At 47.3% G+C, this 16,441-nt stretch overlaps 1 protein-coding gene and 1 long non-coding RNA gene across 4 annotated transcripts in view; one reads left to right on the top strand and one right to left on the bottom strand.

Moving 5' to 3' along the window:
* TENM4 (teneurin transmembrane protein 4) overlaps window positions 1-16,441 on the bottom strand; it is a 2,722,049-nt gene that overhangs the window by 358,943 nt on the left and 2,346,665 nt on the right. The window lies entirely within an intron of this gene.
* Window positions 10,498-14,584, top strand: LOC125753277 (uncharacterized). Its single transcript, XR_007404698.1, has 2 exons — window positions 10,498-10,535; window positions 14,208-14,584. It is a non-coding gene; the product is annotated as an uncharacterized LOC125753277 (long non-coding RNA).

Raw genomic sequence — 16,441 nt, 5'->3', positions numbered from 1 at the left:
ATGGAAACATCTCAAGGGTAGGTGTTCAATCATATTAGCCCTTTTGATGCTAAGTTGTGTAGTGGCTTCTGGTGCTTACCAATCTGGTTGTCTTCTGTTTCTGGGCACATGGGAGGAACACACATCCCTGCTCCCTTGCAGTTCGGTGAGGACATATGCCTAGGTCAGGCCCATGGGTTATGAGAAGCAGCCAAGAAGGCCATTTGCTCCAGGGAGTACAGCTACAAGATAGGGGAGCCTTGATCCACCTGGGTTTTGAGAGACTGAAGAAATCCTTCCTTCCACACCCCTGAAGCATGCTGAATATACCACATGAGAAACTGTTAAGGTAGTGAGCTATGAGAGACTGTTTGCTACTGCAACATAAATTAACCCCATACTGACTTCTACAGAAATCTTCTTTCTGTCTATAATCACTAAAACAGGACCTAGAAATATCAGGTTCTCTATGAACATTTGATGAACAAATGAATGCAGGAATGGGTGAACAAAGAAGCCTAGGGAACGGAATATGAGATCTGGAGTCATAAGAAAAATAGCCTAACTAACCACCTCCTTCTCTGTCTTTCCCCCACACCAGTAGACTACTCTTCTTTATCTCTATTTGACTCCAGAGGCAGGATTTAACCTGCGATTCCTCTCTCTGATGTACCTCTGTACTGATGCCAACCAAAACTATGAGAGATCCTGGCTTATGCCTCATTGTCTGGAGGAAAGTCATCGGTGACATATTTTTGCCAGTTTTCCACCAATCCATAATCCTGCTGTCTTTGGATTTCATGCTTCCAGGGCTACATCTGGATTTGGCCCCAAAGATGGGGATTCCCTAAGCTCCCTAAACTAGAGGCTTCTAATTCTCACATCCAGTTCTCCCGCACCCCACACCTCAACCAGATTAAAGAATGACCTCATTTGACCAAATATCTTTTTATACATGGGGAAAATACTCAGTAATTATCCCTTAAGTCTTTCAACACATTTATGCTAAGCACAAAAGCAGAGGCTGTGAGATTTGGATTGATTCTACATATTTTAAAAAGTAAACAAAAACATAAAGAATGTCATCCGAAAGTCACAGTTTCCTGAAATTACTGCTTAGCAAGGAGGTCAGGGCACCAATACAAACCTCTCCAAGGAGCATGTAGCTAATCAGATTAGAAAGATCAGCACGCTGGCAGTGCTGCTGATGGAGTGCGGCGGGGAGTAGGGGAGAGGCACAGGGCAGGGAGCCAAGGGAGGAGAGACGGTAGGGCCCTCAACCAGAGGAGCTGGTGGAGGAACTGTCCTTGGCAATGTCTGGTTTGCTGTCCACGTGGGTTCTTCAGTGGCCAGCGGCATTATTCCTAAGGTAACTTGTGAGCACCAGAGGAAACACAAGATGGGCTTTGCAGCAGACAGACTCAGGTTTACACCTGCTTCCATCACTTAGGAGCTTCTGTGACTCTGGGCAAGCCCCTGGCTTTTGTGAGTGTTAGTTTACTCACGTATAAACTAAGGGCAAATATGGTCACATCCTAGTGTTCTGAGGACACACATATTGCTGTGTGAAACCAGGAAGCATCAGTCAGCGGCACATCCATCTGCACCCCCTAATCCCAAACACTTCTGTATCCCCTGGGTCCTCATCCTTCAGATGTACCCAATAAATGTGTGTCGAAGGAATGGATGAATAAGGTGCTCTAGGCTGGTGGGGTTTTTATCAAAGTATTTTTTAATTATTGAAAAATCTACATAACACAAAATTTACCACTTCAACCATTCTGAAATGTACATTCCCAGTGTTGTGCAACCATTACTATCCATTCTAGAACATTTTATCACCCCCCCAAAACCTCCTGAACCCAATAAGCAGTTACGTCCATTCCCACCTCCTATGGGAAAATCTATGGCTGTTTTAGCTAAATTCAATACTTCAAATTACTGCTGGTGGATATGACTTTGGTGATAAAGTTGGCAGGGGCTGGGTCAAGCAAGAATTTATTTCCTGAGTACCCACCCCCTGCTCACCTCTATGTGAGACTCAAGGAGACACACGACAACAGCTCTAACATGCATATACAAGGCTGTAGAAGAGGCTGTGACCAGGAACCACTTGACCTGGAGCCTGAACCGATGCAGAATGGTGAGAGATGAAGGGTCCCATGGGATGGGGCAGGGGGCCAGCTCTGAATGCACAGAAACTTGGACTTGAGTCCATGAACCAATGAATGCACTCTGCCCTCTCTCCTGCCTAATGCATCCTGGGGACACTGACGGGCAGGGGTCTGGAGATCTGCAGCCCCTCCTCATCTGACTCTTCCACAGTGGGAAGGCCCAAGCCTGGCTGTGATAGGGCTCTAGCTGCAGACTTGGAGGCAGGCAGCCATGGACAGTCAGTGAGTGATTTATTGGTTCTGCTGTGCAGGCAGCTTCCCTGGGACCTGTTCCTAATTAACAACCACTAACTGGATGATGCTTCTCTCTCTCTCTTTTTTTTTTTTTTTCAAAATAAAAAAGGCCCCCAAAGCCTTTCTTCCCCATCTTTATAGGAGGAAAGACTTCACCTTTGGCTGCTGTCTGACTCTGAACTACAGGCAGCAATCCCACCCACTCCCTGGCTCATGCGCAGACACACACACACATACCCCATGCGCAGGCAAGCCTGTCCACTCTTGTTCACATGCTCCCCCCATCCGGGTGCACATTAATTCCTCTGCTAGGATCATTACATCCACACCACAGCACAGTTGCACTCACACACCATCAAGTAGATCTGTCCTTTTCACCTGCAACCCCATACATACATGCAGCACTCCTACCCCCACTACACTCAAACCCGCAGCTCAGCTGAGTCCTTGCAAACAGCCACACACACATTTGCACACGTGCCCCATGCTGTTAATGGCAAAGCCCCGTAGTCACCCATGTGGTTTTCAGACTGGAATCTTCTCTGTGGCTCCCACATCTCCAATGAAGGGGCTCATCCACTTAGGTGAGGCCTCAAATTTGGTGCTCTGACCCAGCTGGCTCAGCTGTGAGGTGCTGTGTGCCAGGGAGGGGGAGAGGAAACTGTAGCCAAGCCTGAGGAGTCCTATGGTCCAGTGTGGAGAGCCACAACTGCCATATCATTCCGGCTAAAATAGTTCCTCCTATTTATCACTCAAAAGACTCTAAGAAGCTCCAGATTCACTTAGGAGTCAGGCTGCCAAGTGGTGGTGCAGCCAAAGAGCCCAAAGGGCATGGCACCTAATAAACATCTTTTGTGGATTTAATTAGCCACCCCCCATAACAAGATAAATTGAAGCCTGCTATAAACCGAATGTTTGAATCCTCCTAAAATTCATTTGTTGGAGTTCTAACCTTCAGTGTGATGGTTTAAGGGGGTGGGGCCCTTGGGAGATAATGAGGTCAGCAGCCCTCAGCCCTCATGAATGGAATTAAGGCCCTTATAAAATCAACCCCAGAGAGCTCCCTCACCCCTCTACCATGTGAGGACACAGCAAGAAGGCAGCCAACATCTATGAACTAGGAAACTAGCTCTAATAAGATACTGGATCTGCTGGCGCCTTGGTCTTGGACTTCCCAGTCTCCAGAAATATGTGAGCATTTGTGTGAGCCATCCGGTCTATAGTATTTTGTGACGGCAGCTGGAAGAGACTAAGACAAAGTCCTAAATCCTAGCACTTCAGAATGTGACCTTATTTGGAAACAGGGTCATTACAGATATCACGAGTTAAGATGAGGCCTTAGGATGGTTTGGCCGGGCCTCTAATTCATCATGACTGGTATTCTTATATGAAAACAGCTATGTGAAAGCCGACATATAGAGAGGACACCATGTATCAGAGATACAGAGATTGCAGTCCTGCAGCTGCATGCCAAGGGATGCCAATGGTTGCCAGCAACCCATCAGAAACTAGGAAGAGATTCCTCCCCACATTTCAGGAGGAAAGTGGCTCTGTCAGTACCTTGATTTCAGACTTCTAGCTTCCAGAACTGTGAGGCAATACATTTCTATTGTTTTAAGGCCCCCGGTTTCTAGTGCTTTGTTATAGCAGCCCTAGGATAAGTGTTAGAGCCTTCTCCTGTTTGCTTTTCTGGGCCTCAGTCTAGTATTCCAAAACGCAGGCGTGATCATTCAGAGGAGGCTGTATGAACTAGTTCTAAGCGATCCTTATTTACACAAGCTCATGTGCCAGGTGCTAATTATACTGAAATAGATCAATGAACCATGGTCTTGCCTAGAGCTACACAGATCTGTGAAAAGGTTGCTAGATAAATACAAAGTGGACCACTGAAAGAAAAATCAGGCCTCCGGACGGACAAACTTCAACAGGTCTTCAAATTTGTCTCCCTGCCCCAATTAAACAATGCTGAACCTCTGAAGGGGATGGCAAGGTTAAACATCACTCCTACTTAAAACTTCTGCCCCAGATTTTGAGCTATAGATACTGAGTTTCATTAAGACATCATTGTGGTGAAATACGAAGTTAATCAATATTGGGCAGCTCTTTTCATATTAATTAGCTAATTGTGCAAGAATAAAAAATAGATCCAGCTCACCATCCTTCTTGGGGGATGCCAAGATGAGCTCACTTTGCTGGAGCCGCAAAACAACAGCTCCCAGAAACTACCGCACTCTGCCGGGGTCTGGGTGTGGGCGGCCTGTACATTCTGTGGTCTTGATTCCCCCACCCTCCCACCCTGCCTGTCTGTGAACATGCTTCAGATTAGTCCCAGAGCTGTCATGCTCTTTGGACTAGGACCAGTCTCGGCCACAGGTTGGAAAGTCATCTCTGTAAATGCCAGAGGCCTGGGGCAGGGGAAAGCACAGGTTTCAGAGTCAGCAGATGCATGTTTGAATTCAGCTTCCACCACTTCTTACCTAGGTGTCCTCAGGGAAGCCACTTTACCTGTCTGAGCCTCTATTTCCTTATCTGCCAGAAACCAAATACCAACCTTGCAGAGATATTCCAAGGGTGACATGGGTATGTAAAGAGGCTCATGCGGGAAAGTCCAATAAAAAATACTCCGTAAAGAACTGGTATTATTTGTTGAGCATGTATTTTTAAACAAGTATTTAATAGTACTTTCTTAATATAATAGTACTTATTATTAAATAACTGATTTTCATTATTTTCTTCCTGGGATGCTGAAATTTATGCCCAGCACAGGTGACCCGAAGGCCGTCAAAGCAAGCTGCCATTCTGGTATGGTGGGTCCGTTCCCTTGGTCTTTTGGTTTGGGATGAGAAAGTGAAAAGCAGTCCCTGACAGCCAGGAGCTGGCCTGGCACTCAGAACTAGGTGGTGTGGCTTTCTCCTGTTGAATAGAAACAATTCCACATACCCACTTTGGATGGGGGCTTTGACTGCAATGGAGTAAATCAAAGGCCAGGCCACTCTTGTGTGTTTCATGAGTGAAACTCCAACAAAAACAGAGGATTGTCCAAACCACAAAATGACTGGGCGTCCCCCTATCCTGAATAACACGAGTGACTTCTGCTTCTTTTGCAGTTATGACTTGACTTGACTTCATTCCTTCTGGCTTCTTTTTTTTTTTAAGATTTTATTTATTCATTCATAGAGACACAGAGAGAGAGAGAGGCAGAGACACAGGCAGAGGGAGAAGCAGGCTCCATGCAGGGAGCCTGACGTGGGACTCCATCCCGGGTCTCCAGGATCACGTCCTGGGCTGAAGGCGGCGCTAAACCGCTGAGCCACCGGGGCTGCCCCCTTCTGGCTTCTACGTAAGATTTAAGACACCCAGGCAAACTGCCACCTGACAGTATCCTAGACTCTAAGTCAGCCTCTCTACTAGGGCAGGGAAACATAAAAATATCTCTAATGCCATCCAGCCAAAGACTGACAGAAACTCCCCTGTAGTTGGGTGGAGTTTCTTGACTCTTTGCAGTTGGGCAAATGCACACCATGGGGAGCCATCAGGTGCCTGAGTACAGGGTGTTAGAAGGGATGTACAGGGTTTGGCCTGTGTTAGGTGATCTGGGGGTGGGTTCAAGGAGGTGGAGCATTGTTCCGGATTGGATACTGTCAGGTGGCAGGGGGTCCTGGGAATCATTGTATTCTGGGACAGGTTTCTTCTGTTGGCCACCCAGTGTCATTCACAGCCCTCACATAACACTCTGCAGAATACTGCCTAGGTACATGTGGCTCTTCCTTACACCATGAGCCCCTGGGGCCCAAGCCCACGCTGGCTTCCCCACAGCATTCTCGCTGTACCAGCACACTGCCCAGCCTGCGCGGCTGCATGTGTACAGGCGTGCACACAGCTTCACAACCTCCCTCCCCCAGCCCCCAGTTCATCCGACCAGCTGTAGACCAAGTAGCTCTGCCCCCCGCCCCACTGTGAGAGCACCGAAACATGCTCCTTATGCCATCAATTCATTCTCTTCTTCATTGCCCTATCAGTGAACTTTATTTATCAAGCAAAGTTTCATAAAGTGTATAATCTCACTCTGAGAGCTATCACATGAAAGAGAAAGAGCGAAGGGCTACAAAGCTGCCCTGAGAAGTCCACACTGGGTGGTCTGCTAGGGTGACTCACTAGTTACACAAGAGGGGGTACATCTGGTTCAAGCAGTAGTTAACGCAAAGGACTGAGACCGCCACCTTAGAAAGATCTGCAGGCAAGTCTGGCCCTTGGCTGGCATCTGGGAACATGGCTGGTAAACAGGTCCTTACCTGACATCGAACCTTCCCTCAATGATAAGAGTAGCTTTACGGTGCCTAGACTGCATAGATAAATAATGGCTACTTTCCTTCTGAGAGGCTGGAATCTGGGCATGAGTTAGGCAGAAGGTTCCTATGTGACCAGCTCTCTGATAAAATCTTTGGGCACAGGGTGTCTCTTGAGCTTCTGGGAAGACTTTGCTTTGCAGGTCATTACCACTCATTGCTGGGGGAGCCAGGCCCACCCTGTGTGACTCTGTCGGGAGAGGACGCTTGGAAGCTTGTGTCTGGTTTCCTGTGGACTTCACCCTCAGTACCTTTTGCCTTTCTTGGTTTGCTTTGTATCTGTCTGCTATAATAAATCGTAGCCATGCGTCCCACTATATGCTGAGCCCTGTGAGTCCTTCTAGCGACTCACTGAGCTTCAGGCTCTGCCCCCCCCCCACCCTCCGCACATGGGCTCCAAGTTCGAAGGTCCACTGTCAGGGTTCAAAGTCAGGGTGTGGGCTCAGGTGACCAGGGAGATAATGTGATAATTTATGACATGTTTGATATTAAAGGACACTGTGAGCTATTATACATTCCCTAAATGTGAATAATAATGGCCCAGTGCCACAGCAGACTTTTGAAGAGCTTTTTAAATCTACTGGGGGAAAAAAATGACACAATAATTTTTCCAAATAAAATGCATCTTTTAGCACTGCTAACTGTAGTGCTGAGGCAATAAATGATTGAAAGTCGTGGATGCACATAAAAAGAAGGGTAAGTCCTCTGGACTTGAGCAAACTCTTTGCTGCTGAGTGAGGCTACAGGAGCAGAGAGATGCCTGGGGCGCCTCACTTCTAATGTGTTGTCTACCTTCTGGCTTAGTCTATTTGGTTCCTATCGAAGAGTTCCCTCTGCATTTTCACAGCCCACTTCACCCCCATGATGGCCCCTCTCGCTTCCCCTTCCATTCTTCCAAGCAGCTAGAATGGCAAACAATCTCCCTTTGTTTATACCACACTTCAAACCTGGTTTGTTCCGTACAATTATTTCCTTTTTGGAATCACATTCAGAAAAGCAATTTGTTTTGTAGCTAAGGTCCTACAAAGCTGAGCACAGAAAACTCAGTTAGGAGCCAGGCAGCTGAGTGGTAGTGGAGAGGAAAGTCCTCTTCAGTGTTTGGAACACAAAGGGTTTGTCTCCTTATCTGAGGCAAATTTCTTCCTGAACAGATAGCCTGCGCTGAGATCCTTCTCACAGTAAAGCCTGGGAGAAACTGGCCTGACGAAAATCAGGCCCTGGTAGCTGGGGAGTCATCTTTGGCAGAAAGAGTCAGGCTGAGCAGCCGCCAGTCACAGTTACAGAGGGCAGTGTGTGGGTGTGGGGTCAGAGGGGCCTGGGACTGGATTCCATCCCACCACTTCCCAGCCCTGTGATCTCAGAGTGATTCCAAAACAACTAGGAGACAGATATCTGCCTCCAAGGCTGTTGCAAATGTTCAACAAAATGTGAAAACACCCTGTAAATCCTGAGGTGCTGTACAATGAATAACAGCAACAGTGTAAGTTTATACTGCTCTTTCTGTGCACCAGGCACTATTCCAAGCACTTTAACTCTCTGAGCTCATTTAATTCTCCTAATTCCTCTACAAACTGGACAAGAGAATTATGCCCATTGTGCAGGTGAGGACACTGAGGCATGGAGAGATTCAAAGCTTGCTTGTATACCACAGGGTGACACAGCTAGTAAGTCAAAGTGCTGGTGCCCAAACTTAGGCTGTCTGGCTCCAGAGTTTGTGTTTATAAATGAATCACCAAGGGTTTTGTTTCCGCTTTGCTTTTTTTTTTTTTGGGGGGGGGGTGGTCTTGCATATTGGCACCTTTTTAACTCACAAAATCATTGGCAGTTATTCACCTGAATAGTTTTGCATTCCTGTCTCCATGACGCAATGGGCCGGGGTAAGAACTTTGAATTCGATAGCCCTGTGTTAGGTATCAACTTTGTGATTTCTCGGGTGGGAAGTCACTTAAGCTTTTGAAGCCTGTCTTAGTCAGCTTGGGCTGCCAGCACAAAATACCACAGACTGGGTGTCTTCAACAACAGAAATGTATTTTCTGACAGTTCTAGAGGGTGCCAGCATGGTTAGGTTCTGGTGAGGACTCTCCTCCTGTCTTGCAGATGGCTACCTTCTTGCCCTGTACTCACATGGATTTTCCTCCGTGCACGTGCAAGGAGAGAGCAAGGTCTCTCTCTTCCTATGAAGGCACTCATCCCATTACAAGGGTCCCACCTTCATGACCTCATCTAAACCTAATTACCTCCCCAAAGCCCCATTTCCAAATAGCCTCATAGTAGGGGTTAGAGCCTCAACATACGAATTTTGGGAGAGACACCATTCCATCCACAGTGGTGTCAGAGGCAATTGACCCCCTTTGACCTCTTCTTGTGTAAACCTTTTTTGTGGTTCCTTCCGATCTTTAGGAGAAAGGCTGAGGTCTTGAACCAGCAGTTTTGAACTATCCTTGGCCATGTTGGATGGTAGCTTTTCTCTCTGGCTTCATGTCCTCCTAATCCCCACTGGCTTAGACATGTCAAACCTTTTGCTATTTCTTTTCTTTTTTTTTTTTAAGATTTTATTTATTTATTCATGAGAGACAGAGAGAGAGAGAGAGAGAGAGAGGCAGAGACACAGGCAGAGGGAGAGGCAGGCTCTCTGCGGAGAGTCCAATGTGGGACTCAATCCCAGGACTCCGGGATCACACTCTGAGCTGAAGGCAGACGCTCAACCGCTGAGCCACCCAGGCGTCCCCCTTCTGCTATTTCTTGAACAGTCTACACAGCTGGGTATCAGATCTGAGGCTTCTGACTGCTAGTTTAATGCTCTTTTTTTCACCATTGCTGCTCCCTATCATCAGAAGCAGTTGGGTCTGTCACTTTGGGAAGTGTTTGGGGGAGGGGCTGGTCTTCTCTGAGACCTGTCATTGTGGGGTTTGCACAGAGATTGGTTCTGCATCCTGCGAGTAACCACCCTTCATCTCTCTGCACTATGTTTCATCGATCAGTCCTGCATGATCTCCTAGGAGCCCTTCCTCATACTTGGTTCCACATGTTTCTCTCCAGCCTAAAGTCAAAAGAAAGAAAGCCATCTCTATACTGTGGTCAATCTGCCTGGCTTGATTAGTGTGTAATTAAATTTGTAATAAGGGGGACACCTGGGTGGCTCAGCAGTTGAGCGTCTGCCTTTGGCTCAGGGCGTGATCCCAGTCTAGGGATCAAGTCCTGCATCGGGCTCCCTGCAGGGAGCCTGCTTCTCCCTCTGCCCATGTCTCTGCCTCTCTCTCTCTGTCTCTCATAAACAAATAAATAAAATCTTTTAAAAAAATTTGTAATAAGGATCCATGAGTTGAGGGAAGCCAAATTTCACTCGATATGCTAGTTGCCTACGGTACTCATGGACATCTGCCTGGGTTCCTCCCGCCTTTGCCTGTGTGCTGAGCAAAGATTCAGCTGATTATGTGAATCTCGGGATGACTCTTCCAGCCCCCCTGTAACTTCCTAAGTCAGCTCTTCCTGCTGTCCTCACAGCTCACAGCAACCCTAGGGAGTAGTAGCCACCCCACTGGCCATTGTCATAGGAGAGATGGCTGAGATCTACAGACCAGGGATGCCAGCTCTCCTATTATATGAGCTATGTGACACTGGGCAAGTCAATCTGATCCCAGAGCCCAATTGAATCATGAGGCCCTGCCAAATCTATATTCATTCTCAGTAAGGGGGCCCTCTCAAATACAATGTCAACAGTTTTTGGACAAGACTATGACATCATAAATTATGGAATCTTCAAGCTGAGGGGTTCCTGAAGGAGAGAACTGGCATGCACAAGGTCCTGCTCCCAGCTAAGTACCATCTTTTAAACATATTTTTTCTAATTCAACTCTTCCATAAGAAAAACGTTGTATGTGATGACCTCGTACAGACGCTGTGTGTAAAGCAGAATTTTTTTTTAAAAAACCTCATCCATAAAAAATAAAAAAATTTACAAAACAACCTACCTACCTATGTGTTAGGAACTCTATTCTGTTCCTCTCTGTTCTCTTTGTTATTATTACCCTAAATGATGGTACTGAGCCACAGCCTTTATTAAGGATTAATCCTGACCCACAATTTAGAAAACACTGCTGATTCTTGCGTGTGCACAGTCACCTTGCAGATGTGTTGTAACTTTAGGAGCTAGGCACCTATTCGCTCCCATGCTGCAGAGGAAGAAACCAAGACTCAGTGAGATTTATTTAGTAGGTCGCTCAAAACCATCCAACTGCTGAGTGGCTAAGCTGAGATTCCAAGTTCAACTCTAAAGTCTGTTCCCCTTCCAAGTTATCTTGCTGCCTGAGATTCCAAAATCCCCATCTAGCTGATGGGGAAACTAATGCTCAGAGGGGAGAAGTGACTTGTTCAAGGTTCATACTGGGACCTGTGACAGAACCTAAAATTGAAACCGGATTTGTCCCTGGATCCCACACATCCTGGCACTGGAACGAGGCTCCCATGGGCAGGGAGCTCTTTTCCCACCACCAATTACTCCTTGAGCCATTCTCCCTGGACAAAGCTTAACTTACAGATGGGAAAAAAAGAGGCCTGGGAAACATCTTCTGGTAGGAGGTATGTCACTGTGCACATCATTGCTTCCATTGAATTGAAAATCATGTTGGCTCAAATTGAAAGCAAAACTGTGGTTTGCTGAACCTCTGTGCACACAGCAGGTCCTAACCTAGTTTCGAGAATGCAATCTATCTTAATTTAGCATAGCTTTGAATCTCCCTATCTCTCTTTACCTCTTCCCCAGTCAGAAGCAGGGCACTCTTGTATTAGCATGTTCTCCCCACCAGGGAGAGCAACAGAGCACAGCTGTGGGGAGTGGATTGGGGCACGTTTTAACTGGGCCAGGGCTTCTTAAAGTCCTCTAACAAGCAACTCCCAAGAACAACAGTGTTAGTGGCTGTTGGATACTGGCTTCCAGATCACAAGCAATTCTAGCAGGTGTGATGCTAGGAGGAGGAGGCCTCGCATCAGTTTGAGGCAACTGAGCAGAAGGGAGGGCTGAAATTACGTCTGAAGGAAAGCCAAGATTATTAACAAAAAAAGATGGTGCCAAGAGTCTCATGTGGGAGGTAAGGCAAGGCTTGGGAGTGGGAGCCTGGCAGCAAGGTAAGAGACTGGGATGGTCAGCAGCAGGTTGGGGTGCAGTATGAGGGATGAATAAGGGGTGTGGTTCATGACCAAGACCATGAGAGAGCCTGGGATGTGGTGTGGGACAGGCCAGAGCTCAAGGACCCTGCAGCTGGGCCAAAGGAGATGTAAGGCTAGAAGAAGGATCAAACGTGGCCCTTCCCTGAGAGTAAGGAGCCCCATCTTGGTCACAGAACCTGAGTCTGGAGGTGTTCCCCACTGCTACAAGGCCCTGGGTGGATCAGGGAAGAAGTGGCTTGTTCCGTTCTCCAGGCCCAGATCCCATCTTCACGGCTTCCATGCTTCCTCTTTGTCTGAGCCCCACTCTCTTTCTCCTGGATCATAGAAAGAGTCTCCTACTTTGACATAGCCCACCCGAGTCTGCTCTCAACATAGCTTTTCCAAAATGCTCCTGTGCTAGCATTAGTCAGAGCCTGTCATGCATCAGCTCAGGACGCTCCTGTGGCTGGCCATGCAACGGCCTCGCCCCACGTCACCTCTTTGACCTCCTCCTCCACTCCAGCCATACTGGTTTCATTGTCACTTCTCAAACAAGACAGACACACTTCTGCCTCAAGGCTCTTGAACCTATTCTTCCTTCTACCAGAATCACCTTTCTTCCAGACATCTTCACGACTCCCTCCCATGTCTACTACAAATGTCACCTTCTCGGTGAAGCCTTGTTTGGCCACGATATTTAGAACCGCAACTTTCCTCTCCCCCTGGAATTCCCTATCCCCCTTTTCATAATACTTATCATCTTGAAACACCCTGCATCATGTCGTTTTCACACTTGTTGATCATCAGTCTCCCCATTGAGGAGTGGGTAGTTTTGTCTGTTTTGATCATGGTGGAACCCCAATACCTAAACTAGTACCTAGCATGTGGTACGTGTTCAATTAAGAGTCGGTAAATGACAGGACATCCTGCTAACTCTCCAGCCTTCCCTCTGAGCACAGCCTCCCTGTACCCCCAGGTACACCCCTACCTTCCAGCCTCATGGGACATACCTTCTATTTGTCCACCTTCACACCTTGTGTACACAGAACACCCTTTCTTCTCCCTTTTTGCTGTTAGTCTTTTCCACCCCTTTCCAAAGCCCAGGGGCCAGCACTCCTTCCATTAAACCTTCTCAAATACCTTCTCATTGCAATTTTTCTCTCAACACTCTATGATCTTTACTTTAAATGTCTTTTCTTGGGGTAGCTGGGTGGCTCAGTTGGTAAAGCATCTGCCTTCAGCTCAGGTCATAGTCTCTGGGTCCTAGGATCAAGCCCTGCATCAGGTCTGTGCTCAGCAGGGAGTCTGCTTCTCCCTCTGTCCCTCCCCCAGCCCCACTTGTACATGTGCATTCTCTCCCTCCCTCTCAAATAAATAAATAAATCTTTAAAAAAAATGTATTTTATCCAGCATGTCACAATCTGAGAGAGTGGCCTAGTATGACCTCCAGCTCCAAATCAGTTCTAACATGTTATGGATTCAGTTTCTTTCCTGCAAGCTTCCAATACCGACAAAGAACTTTATGTTCTGGAAATAGCTAGAATCACCTCCCTGATCATATATATTTTGTCCATATTGAACTAATAAAAATATGTTTCTATAAAACAGAACAAACCATGGAACACAATGGTCAAGAAAGATACTCGGCACTGGGGAGAGGCAGATCTGGACTCAAACCCTGGCACTGCCATTTGCTAGCTGTGCAACCTTCAGCAAGTCACCCAGCCTCTCTTAATCTGTTTCCTCAGCTGGAAGTTGAAGAAAGGTTAAGAGTCAATAGGCTTGTTGTCTCTAAGGTGCTTCTAGCTCCCAGATTCTCTAGTAGGTCCTTTCTAATCCTTTTTGGAACTCAGGGCCTTACAGCCCTCATTTTACTGCCTAATCAGAGAGTCTAATCCCCTAATTCCTCTGCATTCCTGGGAAGGAGTGCAGGCCAGCTCACAAAACAGAAGAGTAGTTGAATGCAGACATCCAATCTCTACTCAAGCCAACGAAGCCAGGCTTCTTATCCTAGAAAATGGAGCCTTGTGCACACAATGGCTGGGTAGCTGCAGTACTCTGGCCACTTAGGGAATTAATGATAGATATTCTTATAGATTTTTTAAACCAAGTCTCATGAGCATGGGGCCAGGGAGGGTAGAGGATAAATTGAGTTAAATTGGTAATGAGCTTCTTTCTCACTGTGCTTTGGAGATGCTCACCTAATCTTCTGACTCTGAATAAGCAATTTGGCTGCCTAATTAGGTTAACCAATAATTTCCCTTTTGACACCTAGGCTGTGTGACAATTTTGGGGTAACTGTGATTCTCTTTCATCATTTCTTTTCTAGATGCATTTCTCAATTTGCCTCTGGGATTAAAGCACAGAGTAAATTCTCACTGTTTCCCGGACCCACCATGTGTCTTCACACGCCTCTAAGCCTTGGCTTGTGCAATTGCCTCCACTGGGAATGCCTCGCTCAGATCCCTGATGCTTGGTGAAATCCTACTTGGCCTTGAAGCCTAGGTATATAACATGAGTGGAACAAAGGGATGAGCCTTGGCACCCTTGGGTAAAACCAATGGCTACTTATACTGTCATTTTATAGCTCCTTATAAAATTAATAATAGCTAGCATCAATTAAGGACCAACACAGACCACATGCTTTGCAAATGTTGTAGCCTAGACTCATAGCAACATGTCAAGGAAAGAAGATGATATGCTGTTTCTGTGTTGTTGTTGTTTTTAATTACTGTAGCAAAACATGCACAACCCTTTAAACCAGTGCTAAATGTACAATTCATCGGCATTAAGGACTTTCACATTGCTGTGCGGCCGTCAACACTATTCATCTGCAGAACTTCTGTAGCGTCCCTAACTGAAACTCTGCATCCATTAAACACTAACCCCCCCTACTTCCCTCTCTCTCAGCCCCTGGTACCCACTGCTGTGTTGTTTCAGCAATGAGGGAACTATGGCTCAGGGAGGTAAAGGGACTTGCCCAGGGTTTCAGAGCCAGACGCGGCTCTGCCAGGATATGAGGCCAGGTCTCCTCGTTAGACTCCATAACTGATGCTCTTTCGACCCCACAGCAGTGCCTGCTATCCCACCACTATAGATGGAGACCCAAGGACATCTGCCATAGATCCACCTCTCTGCTGTTCTAGACTCCTGATGGTAGAACCATGCCCGGCATGCTGAGGGAGCTTGGGCTAGATGTGGAACAAATCACAATAGGAATCTACAACAGAGACACTGCGTCAGCCAGACCCGGGGTTGGGAATGGAGCTCAGATCATAACCTTTGCTTTCTAAAAAGCACTTATTGAATGCCAACTGTGTGCCTGGCCCGATGCCAACTTCTCCTGGTTGTCACCGGGCTGCTGGGCCCACTTCAGCAGGAGAGGCCTGGGGGCTGGCTCTGCCGGACAGCCCTGGGGCAGAAGATTTGTGTTTATGTTACCCAGTCAATTCTGTATTTATTTTGGATATTAAGCAGTGACATAAAAGCTGCTGACATTAACCTTCAAGGGCAGAAATTGGCTTTAATGGACCCCATAAAAGTTATTATTGATGGCAGCTGCGTGCGGCATCACTGTGACCTCAGCAAAAGCCTCCACCGCCATCAATACTGTTGACAATTACTATTGACTAATGCAAGGCCGGGTGGGGAGGCAGAGGCAGAGTGGATGTTCCTTCCTGTGGCTAGATGTCCCTGGGGGTTACTTTGCATTTCACCTTTGGTGAGGATCTCGGAGAACTTAGTCACACATTTTTGGTGGCCTCTGTTGAAAGGCCAACACTTACTGATGCAAATGGAGATATGCAAAGGGCTCGGGCTCTGGGATGGGAGAGATCTGACTCTCATCGCAAGCTGTGCCGACCTGCTGACTTGACCAGTCATAGTCACTGACTTGACCAGTCTATCTCAGGTCAGTTGACCTTTTTGGAACCTCTGTTTATCCACCTGGGAAATGGGAATGCCATGGCATTGTCATGAGGATTAAAGGCAATCACATATGAGCAATAGCTGGACACATGGTGGGCCTTCTGTATGGCTCCGTGGTACTCCTCAAAAGTGGCCACAGAGTAAGGTGCTGGCTAATGCACCTGGTGCGAGAGAGCCCTGTTCTGGTGGTAAAACCTGCCTGCCTCCTCAGCAAAGAAAGAGAACTGGGGCTGGGGATGAATGCAGGACAAAGAGAGGAGGGCAGGGGAGGGGGATGGAGATGAGACAGGCAAGGAAAAGGGAGAGAGAGAGTAGCCAGGACAGAACCAGACCCCTGTGTAGGGTCCGGCTCCAGCTCTTTCCATCTTTACCTCCTAGGCCCCTCAGCTGTAAGCTGGGGAGACAGTGGTGTGAACCAGCGTGCTGTCAACCTCATCAGCAGATAAGAGGGAGACATTCCTTTGGTTCAGGCACTGTCGGGATGATTTACTGTCACTATTTAGACCTAAGTATCGCAAAATGTTTAGTGTAACATCCCACTTAGGGGCACGTGGACAAGCACGTGGAGGCATCTGGGCCTCCTGTGGGCATCTGGGCTTGGGGAGTCACAGCCTGGGAGGGTTGTGGAGGCCAGGG

The sequence above is a fragment of the Canis lupus genome, chromosome 21 (assembly GCF_003254725.2).
Source record: "Canis lupus dingo isolate Sandy chromosome 21, ASM325472v2, whole genome shotgun sequence".
Lineage (NCBI taxonomy): Eukaryota > Metazoa > Chordata > Mammalia > Carnivora > Canidae > Canis > Canis lupus.
The sequence above is the reverse complement of the archived record's forward strand: the minus strand, read 5'-3'. Positions and strand labels throughout refer to the sequence as shown.